The following is a 16074-nucleotide window of genomic DNA, read 5'->3' on the forward strand; positions in this document are numbered from 1 at the left end:
TAATAAAACCATGAATGAAAATTAGAGTTTCGCATTTGATAAATACAGTTGAGTTTTTCTGTAGTAAATGATAATCTGACATTTTGATAGATCTGCCCCTTAGAGAAACAGTTTTCAGTCAGTGCTGTCTTTCCTATACTTTGGTAACTGTAACCCCTTTTTGGCCACCCCCCTGTGCCAAAGGTTATACATCACATCACACCATTTCTTACCAAATACAGGTCCTGAGTCCCCTTTGCTAGGTGAAAGGATACTGGGAAAACTCTTCTCTGGCAGTGCCTCCACCTAATGGGATCCGGGAATACACCTGTGGGTGGCCCCATTAGGAAAACATTCAATACACACACTTGCTTTATAAAAAATATCAACTTTATACAAGGAAGTGCAGATTAAAGGGGAAATAAACTGTAATAGTACAAATATGCATTTAAAAGCATGACCCAGTACCCTTGTGACCCTGTGCCAGTCCTATCCTGGTAATTCCCTGCCAGGCAAAGTCCTGCACTACTCCTTTGGTGACAGAGTCTTTGTCCTTTTTCCCAACAAGAGCACAAATGATCCAGGTAGTGCTATTTTCCCAACTACCTTTCCCGATGCACAAGGTACTGACTCCCATGTAGCAGGCACACAAACAGCCTGTGACACAATAGAAACCCCGCTGGATCCTTTCCTCTACTCTCCCCAGGCAGACTCGCCTGAGGGGTCACACACAGAGCTGGTAGGCTCACACAGAGCGGAAACAGGCATCCACAGTGATGGGATTTCCAAATCCAGAGTCAGACCCTCCTGATCTAGCTCCCAGGCATGGGGTCATCTACCCCAGCCTCAGAGACCTCCTGCATCTACATCTTGGCTGCTGTATTCACTCTCTTCTCCAAGAAGTAACATCCAGCAATAAGACAGCAGAAATCTGTAATGGCTGTCTGGCACATGGCTCTCCCTTTTATAGTAAAGTGGTGCAGCAGCGACACCTTGTGGTATCCTCCAGTATCTGACCTGCTATACCCACAATGCTCTGGCCCTAGCCCCTGGGAAACACCAAAGCTCAGCCATGTGGGGAATTAACCCTTCAGTCCCTACATAACCTTGAGTTCTAGGCAGTCTTTTTCCATGCAGCCAGATCCAAGCAGGCCTTGCCTTGGTGCCTTGTTTTTTTCCCCTTATCTTTCTGGAATAACCCTTGCTATTTCTAGATTGTCTAAAGCTACCATTAGCAGGCTGGAGGTGATCTATCCACAGTCCTCAATAATTTACCGATTACAATATTATAAGACTTAGAAGCAGTGCTAGGCACAAATATTTAACCCTTTAAGTTCCTGCTGAATTTCACAGTTTGGTTACGCGAAATGCCAGCCGTTTTTGTGCTCTCTCACTTTAGGGGCATTTTCTGAGGGGAAACCTATAGTTTACCTAGGAAAAAACATTGTTTTTTTGGGAGAAACTGAGAAAGCTCTCTGTTTGGGGCTGTGAATGTGTTATCCACTTGGTGGGTGAAATTTGGGAAGTCTTTAGTTGATTTTCTTTACTATAGATTGATTTTTCTTTTGACCCAGAAAGTCAGTGATTGCTCTGTGCTACAAACTCACTGTTAGATCCCCTACCCTTCCCCCATGCCTGAGTGTCAGTTTTAAGTGTTTCTGCTGTTCCAGCACAAATTGTTTACTTTTTGTACAGATTGAGCCCCTGTTCCTGCCCCCAGTGCCTCAAATAAAACATCTTATCCTGGTGGGACTATTTGAGCAGGGTCCTCAAAGGGGATATTTCATTCACTAAAGAACCTCAAGGTGGCTGTTACACAACCCACCTCTACAACATCCAAACATCCTCCTTCTTCAATGAAGTTATCTAAGGCTGCATTATGTCTTTCAATTGCAGCAAAAGAGGGGAGATGTCAATGCATCCCACAGGGCCATAGTAACACAAAAAAATTGTACCCCTATTATGAGCACCCCAGAGGTTGTGGGGGTGCCCATGAATGTAACACCTGTTGGGGTTGGGCATAGTGGCTTTTCCTCTTCAGATGTTAAGAAAAAGAAGAGGAAATTTAAATCCAACTGGCTGGTACCTGGAATGGGCATCAGTGTTTAATGATGGAGCATCCCCATCCACGGGTAAACAGGGCAGCAAAACATGCTCCTCGTGTGGTGACATTGTCTGGCCCATGAGGGGACATGATTACAGTTTACAAGTACATTAGAGGACATTATAGACAAATAGCAGGGGACCTTTTTACCCATAAAGTGGATCACCATACCAGAGGCCACCCCTTTAGACTAGAAGAAAAGACATTTAATTTGAAGCAATGCAGGTGGTTCTTCACAGTCAGTACAGTGATGTTGTGATGGCTGATTCAGTTAATGCCTTTAAGAATGGCTTGGATGATTTTTTGGACAGACATAATATCAAAGGCTATTGTGATACTAAACTGTGAAAGTATGGAGGGGTCTGTGTATGGATGCTGGGTTTTCATTTGGAGGGGTTGAACTTGATGGACAGAGTCAGGGGTTCAGCATCTGCCTCCAAATAATTTGGAATATCTTCCCCTGGAGTGTAAAGGGACACCTAATGAGACTCCTGCAGAGTGGACAGACAGTGTTCCTGAGGTGCTGAGATTTAGGAACTACAAACAGCCTCAGGGTATTTCACTCCAGGAGGGGGGGAATATTGGGATAACCCCCATACAGGACCCTGCAGATGAGACTGCTGGGAGGATGGTGAGGGTGGAGTTGTGATGGTAGCCAGACAAACTCTACTGTTCATGCTAAGATGTATCTTCCCTTGTCTTCCACTGACCTCAATGTTATTGGCATACAGGAGACACAGGAGGCAGTGTAGAGGGCATAGGCTAACCATCAAGCCTCCAAAGCTCCCCCTGTTGCTAGGGAGCTAATTATTTCTGTTGCTCCTGTGTCAAACACTTCCAAATGTGTTTCAAGTAAAGTTGAGGGAAAACCTGAGCCATTGCAGGGTCTCCAAATGACAAGTGATTCTGATCCTTCTCCTGCAACATCTTATGGAGAGATTCTCAAAGCTCTAGTGGAGAGGGGAAATTATCAATTCTTTAGCAAGGAAGATCTTATGGATGACGGGGACATCAAAGAGGAGGTTGATAAAGGAGTGGGAAATCCTTCTACCCCAATCATCCCAGCTGAGGAACTCAAAAAGTTTCTTGAGACCACTCTTGGTCTTAAATTGGAGAAGAACCTGCATTTGGTTCTGGAGAAGTGGCATTATTTGCCTTTAGTTATGAATTCTGTGAGACAATACATTAAGGTCATAAAAGAACTATCGAACAGCGGAATATCTCAGTATAATGAAGTTTCACAAAAAATGTTTGTCTCATCAGACCTCAATGAGGGCTAAATCACTTCTTAACACTCAGTAATGGCCTTGAGTATAAGCACACTTAATACAAATGGTTGTCGGGACCCTTTCCGAATGTTTCAGGTATTCTCCTTTCTTCGTCAAGGAGGGTACTCTGTGGGGCAAATTCACTAAGATGCGAAGTTGCGCCAGGCGCAACTTTGCCGCACTTCGCCGCACTTCGCCAGGCGTAGTTTCGTCAGCGCTCCGCAAATTCACTAAAATCCGAAATTGCGCTCAGGGGTAGCGTAAGGTTGCGAAGTTGTGCTAGCGTTGATTCGCTATGTAAAGCGAAGTTACGCTAGCGAAGGCTAATTTGCATACTGCCCTACACATGTGCCGACTGTCTAGGTAAGTTGCCATGAGTCAGGAAATGTAGGGGGGAAGGAGTGGAGCTCCAAAAAATTTTTCGATCTTTTTCAGCCTATCACCCATAATGTAGAAAACACGCCAGCGTTTTTTGGGACTTAGAAAAAATTGTGACTTTTTTTGAAACAATCCCTATCTACTCTATTGCGCTTCGCCAGGTCTGAGGTGGCGAAGGAAGTCTAGCGTAAAAGGTAGCGTTCAGTACACTGCGCAAGTTAGTGAATTTGCGTAGTTACGTCGCTAGCGAAAATTCGCCTGGCGTAAGGGTGCGAAGTAACACTAGCGAAACTACGCCAGCGTTCGTTAGTGAATTTGCACAGTAACGAAAATGACAAACGCTAGCGAATTAACGCTAGCGTTCGGCGCTTCGGCGCTTAGTGAATTTGCCCCTGTGAGTTTCCTCCAAGAGACCCATACCACTCCAGAGTTTGAAGCAACCTGGCATCTGGAGTGGAAGTACAGGGTCTTTTTTTTTTTTTGTAACTTAGATTTTTATTTTCATAAAATAAAATAAAAGTTGCATTTACAAGCAAGATGAAGTATAATGGTTACAATAGAAATTACATTAATGCTTTACATTCAAACATCTTACTTATGTATCTCACATTAAGTCATAATACAAGTTTTCCTGCAATTGCAGATATTAGTAAATGCAAATACACATAAGGAGAAAAATGGCTTCGTAACACAGAAAATAATCAAAGACAAAAGAAGAACAAGAATCGGTTAAACTAAGGTTATACCCCTTTCAGTAATATGTCCTTATTGGTAGCACAGTAGAGTAGGTGTTGGTACCAATACTAATATCCCTCATGTCCCCACGAATGCTAATAACAATCCCACTCTCTGGAGTTAAAGGAGACAAAGGTCCCAGGGCGCCCATACCTTCAAAAACTGAGGAATTTTATTCTGCAATAATGCAATATTATGTTCAAACCTTCTGTTACTTTCAATTCTTTGATTTATTTCTGAAAAGGAGGGAAGGACCTGTGATTTCCACTTGGATGCTATGGATATGTGTATTACTGTTAGTACGTGGTTAAGTAATTTCTGAGTTTGCTTAGACATCCTCTCAAAGGGTTTCCCCAATAAGAAGGTTGTGATATCTAATGGGATATTATTGTGTGTCAAATAATCCAGCAATTTCTTAACCTCTATCCAGAACGGTTGTATACACGGGCAGTCCCAGAAAATGTGGTAAAGTGAGCCGCTAATCAAGGACCCCTCAAGCATAGTGGTGAAACCTCATGAAAAATGTTTTCAATCTACAGGGAGTGAGGTACGAACACATTAATATTTTATAAATATTTTCCTTTTGTGTTACACAAGTAACACTACTTTTAGCATTACGCCACATTGCTGACCAATCTTCTGTAGAGATTTCATAACCAAGCATATCTTCCCATTTCTTCATATAATTGTGTTTGTATCTCGGCACACGTGTGGGGGGGCAGGGTCTTTTTAATCACCTCACTTGGACGTCATGTGGGGTGGTGACCCTGTTCTCAGAATTCTTCCAGCCAGAGGTGCCATCTCTGCCATCCCTGGCCATCAATTACATCTTCAGGGCCAGAAGTCAAGTAGAACATATAATCTAATAAATGTGTATGCCCCTTCTACAAGACCAAAGAGGGCACGGTTCTTTGAAAGTCTATCAGCCTATATGGAAACAATTGACTCTGATGAAGCCTTGATTATAGGGGGTGATTTCAATTACACCCTTGATGCTCGAGTCTGCAATGTACCCCAGAAAAGGGACTCGTCAGAGTCTGTTTTGTGGGATCTAATTTCTTATTTCTCCTTGGTTGACATTTAGAGAGAACAGAACCCAAAGACGGATGCCTTCACCTATGTCAGGGAGAGATGGTCATGAAGCTCAGTCAAGCACCATTAGATTGGGCCATTCTCTGACCACAACTGTGTATCCCTGAGAATGTCAGTCTGAATATTGATTCAAAGCTTCAACTTTCCAGCATTGTATCATCAACAGAATAAAGCATCCTAAATATTTTCCGAAAGAAAACATTCTGACAAAATATGTCTTTCTACTGCAAACTATAAAACTGCAAAGCTATGCTAAACATAACCATTTTTCTGAAAATTCCTAAAATCGTCACAAAGATTGCATTTACCCCATTATATACCCCACATTTCGTAGTCTACCAGCATAAAGCATCCTAAATATGCCGGGTGTCTACTAAACAGTTTAATGCCCAATATGCATAGATTTATGTATGTGGCATACAGAGACCCCCAAATCCAAATAGTGCATATGAATTCTCACATATGACACTCTGGCTACTACAATATAAGCACCCGTTACCCCACAAATTTAGAAAAGTGTGGATTTTACTTAACGGTTCCTCATTTGCCAGAGTTGACTTCACTACCTCAGACCAGACGAAGTGCTAAAAAGAAGCTAGATCTATCTCAATCTTCTGTCACTTACATCATATCCTGTGTGCCCGAAAATGCATTAACGTTCCAAAAATGCTGGCGACTTTTCCTTCTTTAAAGCGGAATTGCTTTTTTTGGGTAACAGGTTTTCTCCAGACATTTCATAACATATGGAACATTCATTTTACAGTGGGCTCATGTGTAGGGCATTATATTAACTCTCTTGCCTTTATTAAGGTTTCCTTTATTAAGAAAAAGTGGTAATTTCAAGCATTTGCACCAACATTTATAATAAAGACCTCCATACAACTTTAAATTACCTGCCGTATGCAAATTGACCTAAGTGCAAGATCTCTAGCGAATTTTCACTAGGCACAATGAACGCTAGTGCATCTTCCTTATGAAATGCTTGCACTGCCAAAGTAATGCTACCGAAAAGTCAACAGCATTCGGCGCCCATGGCGCAACTTCGCATATAAGTGAATTAGCGTAGTGGTAGCGAATTTGCGCCTGGCGGTGGTGCGATGTGTGCAAATCGGTCGCTGGCGACAATTTTCCCTTTAGTAAATCTGCCCCTATGTCGCACACAAAGGCCCTCAGATGGATATATAGTAGACAACATTTCCATGGGCAAAATGAAGTTGAAACCTTAAACTTGTGAATTCAAAGCGTTTGTGGGAGCTGCTAAGCGAGTGTTGAATGTGATCTAAGTGTTGCATGTGAATTAAGTGTTAAACAGCTTTAAAAACCGTAAGGCGTTGGTGTTTGCTGTGCATGCTGGGAGTGCTGGGTGCAAGAATGGAGTAAGTGCAAATAACTGACTGCTTTGTGTTCTGTGAGTTATCTGACAAACAGCTTTTTCTTTTCTCTGTTTGGGCTAAACTCGTAGCTACATTGAGTGCATTTATTTTCTTTTTGTGTTTTAGCTTTAGAGTTTCTAAGGGGAACATTTTTAAAAAAAATTTAATAAGGGGTTGTTTTACTGCTGGTAGCAAATAAGGGGGAGGGGTTAATCAGGTAAATTCTGATCAGGCTTTGTGTGCTCTGGTTGAAACCTTAACCTTGTGAATTCAAAGCGAGTGTCGCATGTGAATTAAGTGTTAAGCAGCATTAAAAACCTTAAGGTGTTTAAAACCAAAAAGGCGTTTGTGAGGAATTGCATTTGGGAGACTGTAAGTACCCAGTGTAAATATGAGTGCAAGTGGGTTTGCTGGTATTACTCAGTGTGTGTCTTGTCATATGTATGTGGTGTTAGAGCAGCAGTTCCATGCAGTATTTACATGTGAGAGATGTCGGTGAGTTTTCATCTTGGAACCTGAACTGCAGACTCTAAGGGGTGAACTTGCAGCACTGAGAGCAGTGGCAAACGAGGGGGAGGAAAGGAGGCTCACAGAGCAACCACTGGCAGGGGCTAGTGGAGTGGGGGAGGAGAAGGGGCAGTGGAGGCTAATGAGGGAGGAAGGTCTGTGACAGTCAGGAGGGGAAGTAGGGGACAGAAGGGTAGGGGGCTGGTCCACAGCTTGTCCAAAACAGCAAATTCGCCGTTTTGGCTGAAGAAGAAAACTCTGAACTGGCATGTATGGAGCAGACTGACTCTTAGAGCACCCTGGGAGGCAGTGTCTCTAATACGGGTGGTGGGGGAGTGCAAGAAAGGAAAGGCAGGTTATAGTTATAAGGGATTCAATTATTAGAAAGGTGGATAGGGTAATCTGTCGTAAGGCCCCTACATGCCGAACAGCTGCTTGCCTGGTGCTAGGGTTCGGCATGTGGTGGAACGAGTGGACAGATTATTGGGAAGGGCTGGGGAAGACCCAGTGGTCTTGGTTCACATAGGTACCAATGACAAAGTGAGAGGAGGTGGTGAAGTCCTCAAGAACGATTTTAAAAAACTAGGTGTAAAGTTGAGGGTGAGGACTTCCAAGGTAATTTTCTCAGAGATATTACCTGAGCCACGAGCAATGCTAATGAGACAGCGGGAGCGTAGGGAGATTAATGCGTGGCTGAGAGATTGGTGTAGGGAGGAGGATTTTGGGTTTTTGGAGAACTGCGCTGATTTCTCAGTCAGCTACAGGCTCTTTGCTAGGGATGGGCTGCACCTCAATGATGATGGTGCAGCTGTTTTGGGAGAGAAGATGGCTAGAGGGTTGGAGGAGATTTTAAACTAGGTGTGGGGGGGTTCAGTAAAAGATTCAGTGGAAGACAAGTTAGATGAGATAGTGGGCAAAGAAAGGGAAAATGGGGGAGGAGATTTGGCTGGGGTTACTGTTAAGGATAGGGAGGACCACAAATATGGTACCAGTATTAAATGTAGGAGCCTGACTGGTAAAATGGGAGAGTTGGAGGTGCTGGTGCTGGAGGGAAAATATGATGTGATTGGTGTGGCCGAAACATGGCTGAAGTCGCATGACTGGGCAGTAAATATCAGTGGCTATACTTTGTTTTGGAGGGACAGAGGCAATAGAAAAGGAGGAGGGGTATGTCTGTTTGTTAGGCAGGATTTAAAAGCTTATATATAGGAGGAGGTTATGTTAGAAAATGAGGGGGCAGAAGTCTTGTGGATGGAGTTCTTCACCAATTGTAAAGAATCCAGCAAATTAATTGTAGGCATATGCTATAGACCCCCTAATGTAAGTGAGGAGGAGGAGGTAAAGCTACTCATGCAAATAGAAAAGGCTGCTAGTTTGGGTAAAGTAATGATAATGGGGGATTTTAATTACCCAGATATTGACTGGCGCAACAGTACTGCCAGATCAGTTAATGGGAACAAATTTATAAACTTGTAACTTGCATGACAATTTTATGGCACAGGTTGTTGAGGAGCCAACAAGAAAATATGCTATTCTGGATCTAGTGATCTCAAATGACCCAGAACTTATAGCAAATCTGCAAGTCATTGAACAACTGGGTAATAGTGACCATAATGTTATATAATTTAATGTCTGGTGCAAAAAACAAATATATACTGGGGCAACAAAAAACATGAATTTTGAAAAAGCTAATTTTAGTGCCTTGAGGGCTGCCCTACAGAGTATTGATTGGGGCATTACGTTTTCAGCTAAAAACACAGAACAGAAATGGTTGTCATTTAAAATGATATTAAATCTAAATTTATTCCCTTAAGGAGTAAATTTAGAAGCTCTAAGAATCATCCTATGTGGCTTAATACAGAAGTAAAGAAGTTAATAGGAAAGTAGAGAAAGGCATTTAAAAACTACAAATCTGTTGGGACAGAAGCTGCATTTAATGAATATAAACACTGTAATAAATGTTGTAAATCAGCAATCCGGAAAGGCAAAGAAAGGAAATGAAGAGTTAATTGCGATGGAGGTGTAAGCTAACCCTAAAAAGTTTTTTAAATATATTAATAGTAAAAAGATGCAGGTTGAGAATGTTGTTCCATTAAATAATGGTACCAGTATGGTTGTAACAGATAAAGAAAAGGCAAATGTGTTAAATCTGTTCTTTTCTTCAGTGAATACAATAGAGGAGTCTGAGTTCCCAGGCTCACTTTATAGCTGCACTAATGGCTCAGCTCAATCTAGTCAGTGGCTGACTCGGGATATGATTCATAAAGCTTTAATAAAAATTAATGTAAACAAGGCTCCAGGGCCTGATGGCATACACCTCCAGGTTCTAAGAGAGCTTAGTTCAGTTTTAGCCTATGGATTGGAGAAAAGATGATGTTATTCCAATATTTAAAAAGGGATTACAATCTCAGCCTGGCAATTATAGGCCAGTAAACTTGACATCTGCGGTGGGCAAATTATTTGAAGGCTTGTTAAGGGATCACATTCAAAATTTTGTCCTAGTGAATGGCATTATGAGCAGCAATCACCATGGCTTTATGAAGGATAGGTCATGTCAGACAAATTTGATTGCATTTTATGATGTGGTAAGTAAGATTCTGGACAGTGGGGGGGCAGTAGATGTGATCTATTTGGATTTTGCCAAAGCGTTTGATACTGTGCCCCACAAATGACTGCTTTCCAAACTAAGGTCTGTTGGGCTTAATGAAGTCGTTTGCACGTGAATAGGAAACTGACTACAGGATCGGGTACAGAGGGTGGTTGTTAATGGGACATTCTCTACTTGGAGTAAGGTTCTTAGTGGGGTCCCCACAGGGCTCAGTATTGGGTCCACTTTTATTTAACTTGTTCATTAATGACTTATGGGAGGGTGTTGTAAGTAATGTATCAGTGTTTGCAGATGACACAAAATTATCCAGCCCAATTAATTCCATCCAGGATGTGGCATCCTTGCAACATGATCTTGACAAACTGGCAATCTGGGCAGCTAAGTGGCAAATGAGATTCAATGTTGATAAATGTAAAGTCATGCACCTGGGATGTAAAAATATCAAAGCCACTTATACCCTTAATGGCACTGCACTAGGCAAATCCATTATGGAAAAGGAACTTGGAGTCCTTGTAGATGATAAATTTGGCTGTAGCAAGCAATGCCAGTCAGCAGCATCAAGGGCAAATAAGGTCTTGAGCTGTATTAAAAGGGGCATAGAGTCACGGGAGGAGGGGGTCATTCTTCCACTGTATAGAGCCATTTGAAATAGAAGCCTCACCAATTCGCCTCAGAGGGGGAAAAAAATCCTTCCTGACTCTAAAATGGCAATCAAACTAGTCCCTGGATCAACTTGTATTATAAGCTATCTTCCATAACCCTGTATTCCCAAATGGCAATCAAACTAGTCCCTGGATCAACTTGTATTATAAGCTATCTTCCATAACCCTGTATTCCCTCACTTGTTAAAAAGCCATCCAACCCATTTTTAAAGCAATCTAATGTATCAGCCTGTACGACTGATTCAGGGAGAGAATTCCACATCTTCACAGCTCTCACTGTAAAACCCTTCCGAATATTTAGGCGGAATCTCTTTTATTCTAATCGGAAGGTGTGACCTTGTGTCAGCTGGAAAGACCTATTGGTAAATAAAGCATTTGAGAGATTATTATATGATCCCCTTATATATTTATACATAGTTATCATATCACCCCTTAAGCGCCTCTTCTCCAGCATGAACATTCCCAATTTGGCCAGTCTTTCCTCAAAGCTAAGATTTTCCATACCTTTTACCAACTTAGTTGCCCTTCTCTGGACCCTCTCTAATTCAATAATGTCCTGTTTGAGTACTGAAGACCAAAACTGTATGGCATATTCTAGATGGGGCCTTACCAGTGCTCTATAAAGTAGAAGAACGACTCCCTCCTGTGAATCTATGCCCTTTTAATACTTGCCCTTGATGCTGTTGACTGGCATTGCTTGCTACAGCCAAGTTTATCATCTACAACTTGGCTTGGATATTTTTACATCCCAGGTGCATGAATTTATCAACATTGAATCTCATTTGCCACGTAGCTGCCCAGATTGCCAAAAGATCCTGTTGCAAAGATGCCTCATCCTGGATGGAATTAATTGGGCTGGATAGTTTTGTGTCATCTGCAAAACCTTACATTACTTACAATACCCTCCCCTAAGTCTTAATGAACAAGTTAAATAAAAGTGGACCCAATACCAAGCCATGAGGGACCCCACTAAAAACCTTACTCCAAGCAGAGAATGTACCTTTAACAACCACCCTCTGTACCCTGTCCTGTATCTAGTTTCCTATCCATGTGCAAACGACTTCATTAAGCCCAATAGACCTTAGTTTAGAAAGCAGTCATTTGTAGGGCACGGTATCAAACGTTTTGGCAAAATCCAAACAGATCACATCTACTGCCCCCCACAAAAGTATTCATGAATTCTGTACAAGTTGAGTCATGAGCATACTTTGCTTATGAAATGCTGGGAAACAAAGCTGGATTGTAAGATTTTTTTCACTTCAAGCACCATGCTGCTTTAGTAGTGGCCCTTATTCACCAATAGCCTATCTACTAATGTCTTGACCCAGCTATTCTTAAGTAGAATGTCCCTGTGTATTTTTTGCTATATTTGAAATGATAATATTTAAAATTTTAGTTCAGATCATTCTACATGTTTCTACTGAACATACTGTATGATATATACCTAAATATAATATGCACCTACAGTAGAACTTAGAGTCTGGAAATATAATAATAAGCCTAATTCTTCTCGGCTTATGTTTGCATGTATCATGTCTTTTTATTTTTTTTTTCAGAGAAAATTTATACCTTGATACCGCATCATATATTCTTCAAAGTTCTTGTTGTTTTACCCCCATCTGCTGTTCTATAATTAGTATTACAATGCTTTTATATATCTCTTCTTTCATTTCCTAGTTTGTCTTTTATAGGCAAGAAATTAAAACTCAAATATGGTGATGGACATTAAGTAACTCACTTCATATATTTCTGAACTGATTAATACTAATATGTGCGGATATGTTTGACTACGATAGATCCACATTTACACTGTAATGATCCACAGCAGCAAAGCAGACATTTGCTTTCAATCTTATAACTGCGACTAAACATAATTTCTGATTGGTCCTCAACTGCTGTACATACTGTAAGCAAATTTCCAGTATAAATAAATTCTATTTTCTCTTATTAACCAGACTTAGTCACATGATTCCTAATTCCACTGCAGATGCAGAATTATCTTAGATATGTTCATTGCTGTGGAGCTCTAAACCATTGAAGTTAAAAAGTTTTTACCAATGAATGCATTCTTTGTTTTATTATATCACCACTGCATTATACAGAAATTGCAAATATTGTAAATGTTTAGTGGCTCTATATTTATGACTAACTCTGCTTAATGAATTAATATTACATTTAAATTACATTTTGTACAGTATTGTAGCAATAGGATGTTACTGACTTGTAGGAATAAAATGGATAAACATGTGCATCTATTTAAACGTGATATAAGTTACATGTCTCATAAAACATTTCTGTCAAATTTCATTTTGTGTTGACTCAAGGTAAAATATGTCTTGTTCTTGGTAATGCAACAATACTGTCAGTGTAAGGTTATTACAAATGAAAAGGCCTTGGATGGGAATAGAGAGCGGTCTGTATATTGCTTTTCACAATAAAGACATAAACACAGTCACATTATTCAAGGTTTTCAATCCATCATTCATTTTCATGCTTCTGTTGAAACACTCAAATGAAGGATTTAGGAAAAAAAAAGTCTTTATAATGTATAATTCCTGCAACATATTACATTTTCTGATAAATAACATTGTTTTCTATTTGTATTTTAAATGATAAAATATTAATTGATAAAATATGTTAGAACAAAGAGGTCTCAAATTTCCCTTTCAATAAATACTGAGTAATAGCATTATACTACCACAGAGGGATTCAAAAAAAAAATTGGGTATACCAAGGTTACAGCAATGAAAGATTTTTTCTTTAGTTCATAATAAAAAAACAGACACCCTGGACCTCTTTAACCCATTAAGGGCCCTGTTGACTTTCATTGATTTGGTACCATAAACAGGTGCACACATAAAGTGTTAACTGGTTTTTCCCATTTAACCCATATAACTGATACAACAAGAAAACCTGCTATGCTTTTAACTGTAGATATTCAAAAATCATTTTATACAGTATTGTGGGAATACTTATAGTATATGCTGACAAGATGGAGCTTGGCTCAGTTTTTCAGCATATGATTAGAGCTTTTTATACTTCCCCTTCAACATATATCAAATCAGAAGCTTTGAGTCTGAACCTACCAGGTCATGTGATTAAACTCATACAACTTAATTTTTAATATTCCTGGAAAAGTTCAAATATGAAGTATATAGGAATATATCTCACACCACAACAATTCTTTATAAATGGAACTACACCTCATTGTAGAAGAAAAGTCAAACCTTATCGACCCAATGGAATAGGTACAAACTTTCATGGCTAGGTTGAATTAATGCCATTAGGATGGTTATCTTACCTAAGCTATTATATTTCTTCTGTTCTTACCTATACCTGTGCCCAAGAAAGACTTGGCAACCTTACAAAAATTTCTCATCAGCTTTGTATGGGCCTTTGGTGTCTCTAGAATATCAAAGGCAACATTACAAAAAGGTAAAAGACATGGAGGCCTTGCCTTTCCTAATTTAGAGAAATACTACCAAGCAGCCCAATTGGCCCCTATAGCACAGATGTACCTTTAACCTCCTCCGATCTGCGTTCAGATTGAAAAAGCACTACTTTATCCATCACTCCTGCAGCCCTCTTTTGGATAAAAGTAGAATCTGCCCAAAGGTGATATCAGATTTTATGCAACATATTCTGAACATTTGGGACTCTACCAAACAGTCAGCTAACTTGGTCACCTCCCATAAGACTGCCACCCCACTTTGAAGAAACCCAGAGTTCCCACCTGGATTGCAAGCTGTCCCCTTAAATTTGTGGCACTCCAATCGCATTCAGTATATTAAAGATTTGTATCAACCCACAGGCAGAATGACTTGGTAAAATTTTGAACATAAATTCCATCCCCTCGTTACTGAAAAGTTTTCGCTTTTTACAAGTTCAGCATTATTTATTTATCTATACATAAACATTCCACCCAGTCTTCCTGCTCTGCATTTGAGATACTATGTGTATTACATCCCCACTCAAAGAGCCTAATTTTATTGCTTTACCAGGCCCTACTTATTCACTTTTTGTTGTCCAGTACATCTATGTTGTGTGAAGCACCATGGTCCTAGAGGAACATTGTTTAGTTTCACCATGTACTGTACAAACATACTGTATATGGACTTGACTTCTAATATCTCAGACCAATATGAACCCTCCATCTTATATAAAAGCATGGGAGCAGGAATTAAATCAAACACTAGACCTGAAGGCCTGGGAATGCATATGGGAAGGAACAAACAAGAGTTCCATAAATCTAGTAGAAAGTAGAAACCTTCTACAAAGTGTTTACCCTTTGGTACTTGACCACACGTTTACATAAAATGTTTTCATCGTAACCCTCGACTTGTTTTAGAAATTGTGAAAGAGAAGGTACTATGGCCCACGTATGGTGGCAATGCCCATTAGTGCAAAAATATTGGTCAAGAGTCTTTGGTATGATAGATTCTATTATCCATATTCATATTCGGAAGGGCCCTTGGATAGCCTTGTTCAATCAACGGATTCCTAACATTAATGGTAATTCTAGGAAATGAATTACGTTTCTATTCTCAGCGCCCAAACAGCCAAATTATGTCGAATTGAACGATTCGAAGGATTTTAATCCATCGTTCGAACGATTTTTGTTTGACCAAAAAAGATAGCTAAGCCTATGGGGACCTTCCCCATAGGCTAACACTGACTTCGGTAGCTTTTAGGTGGCAAACTAGGGGTCGAAGTTTTTTTTTAAAGAGACAGTACTTCGACTATCGAATGGTCGAATAGTCGAACGATTTTTAGTTCGAATCGTTCTATTCGAAGTAAAAGTTGTAGTCGAAGGTCGAAGTAGCCCGTTTTATGGTCAAAGTAGCCAAAAAAAACATTCGAAATTCGAAGTTTATTTTTCCTCTATTCCTTCACTCGACCTAAGTAAATGGGCCCCTGTCTGTTCAAATGTACTGCATAAATGTTTAACTAGAATGTTGTATACTATAAAAAACTAAAATAAATTATAGAATATTTGTATTGAATTAAACTGAATAAGTATTTAAAAAAACAATAAAAAGATTTTAAAAAAAGTGAACTGGGGTTTAATCTCCAAAACTACATCAAGGTAGGTAAAACATCTCAATTGGTAATGCATCTTTTGTAATTTGTAGCATAGTAAAATAGGTTCAAAGAAGACACGTCTTTCAAGTTTAATATTCTTTAAACTTTTGTATGATTCTTTTTAACATAATATATTTTTTATTTTTGAAGACAAAAGATCCTTAATTTAGTTCTAAGATGAGGAAGTACAGACTAATATGCAGATCTGTAACCAAATTAAAGTGACAGTGACAGACAACCCACCCACTCTCATGTTTGGAGAGCAACTTAGTATCAACTAAGCAAC

Source organism: Xenopus laevis, chromosome 4L (genome assembly GCF_017654675.1).
Source record: "Xenopus laevis strain J_2021 chromosome 4L, Xenopus_laevis_v10.1, whole genome shotgun sequence".
Lineage (NCBI taxonomy): Eukaryota > Metazoa > Chordata > Amphibia > Anura > Pipidae > Xenopus > Xenopus laevis.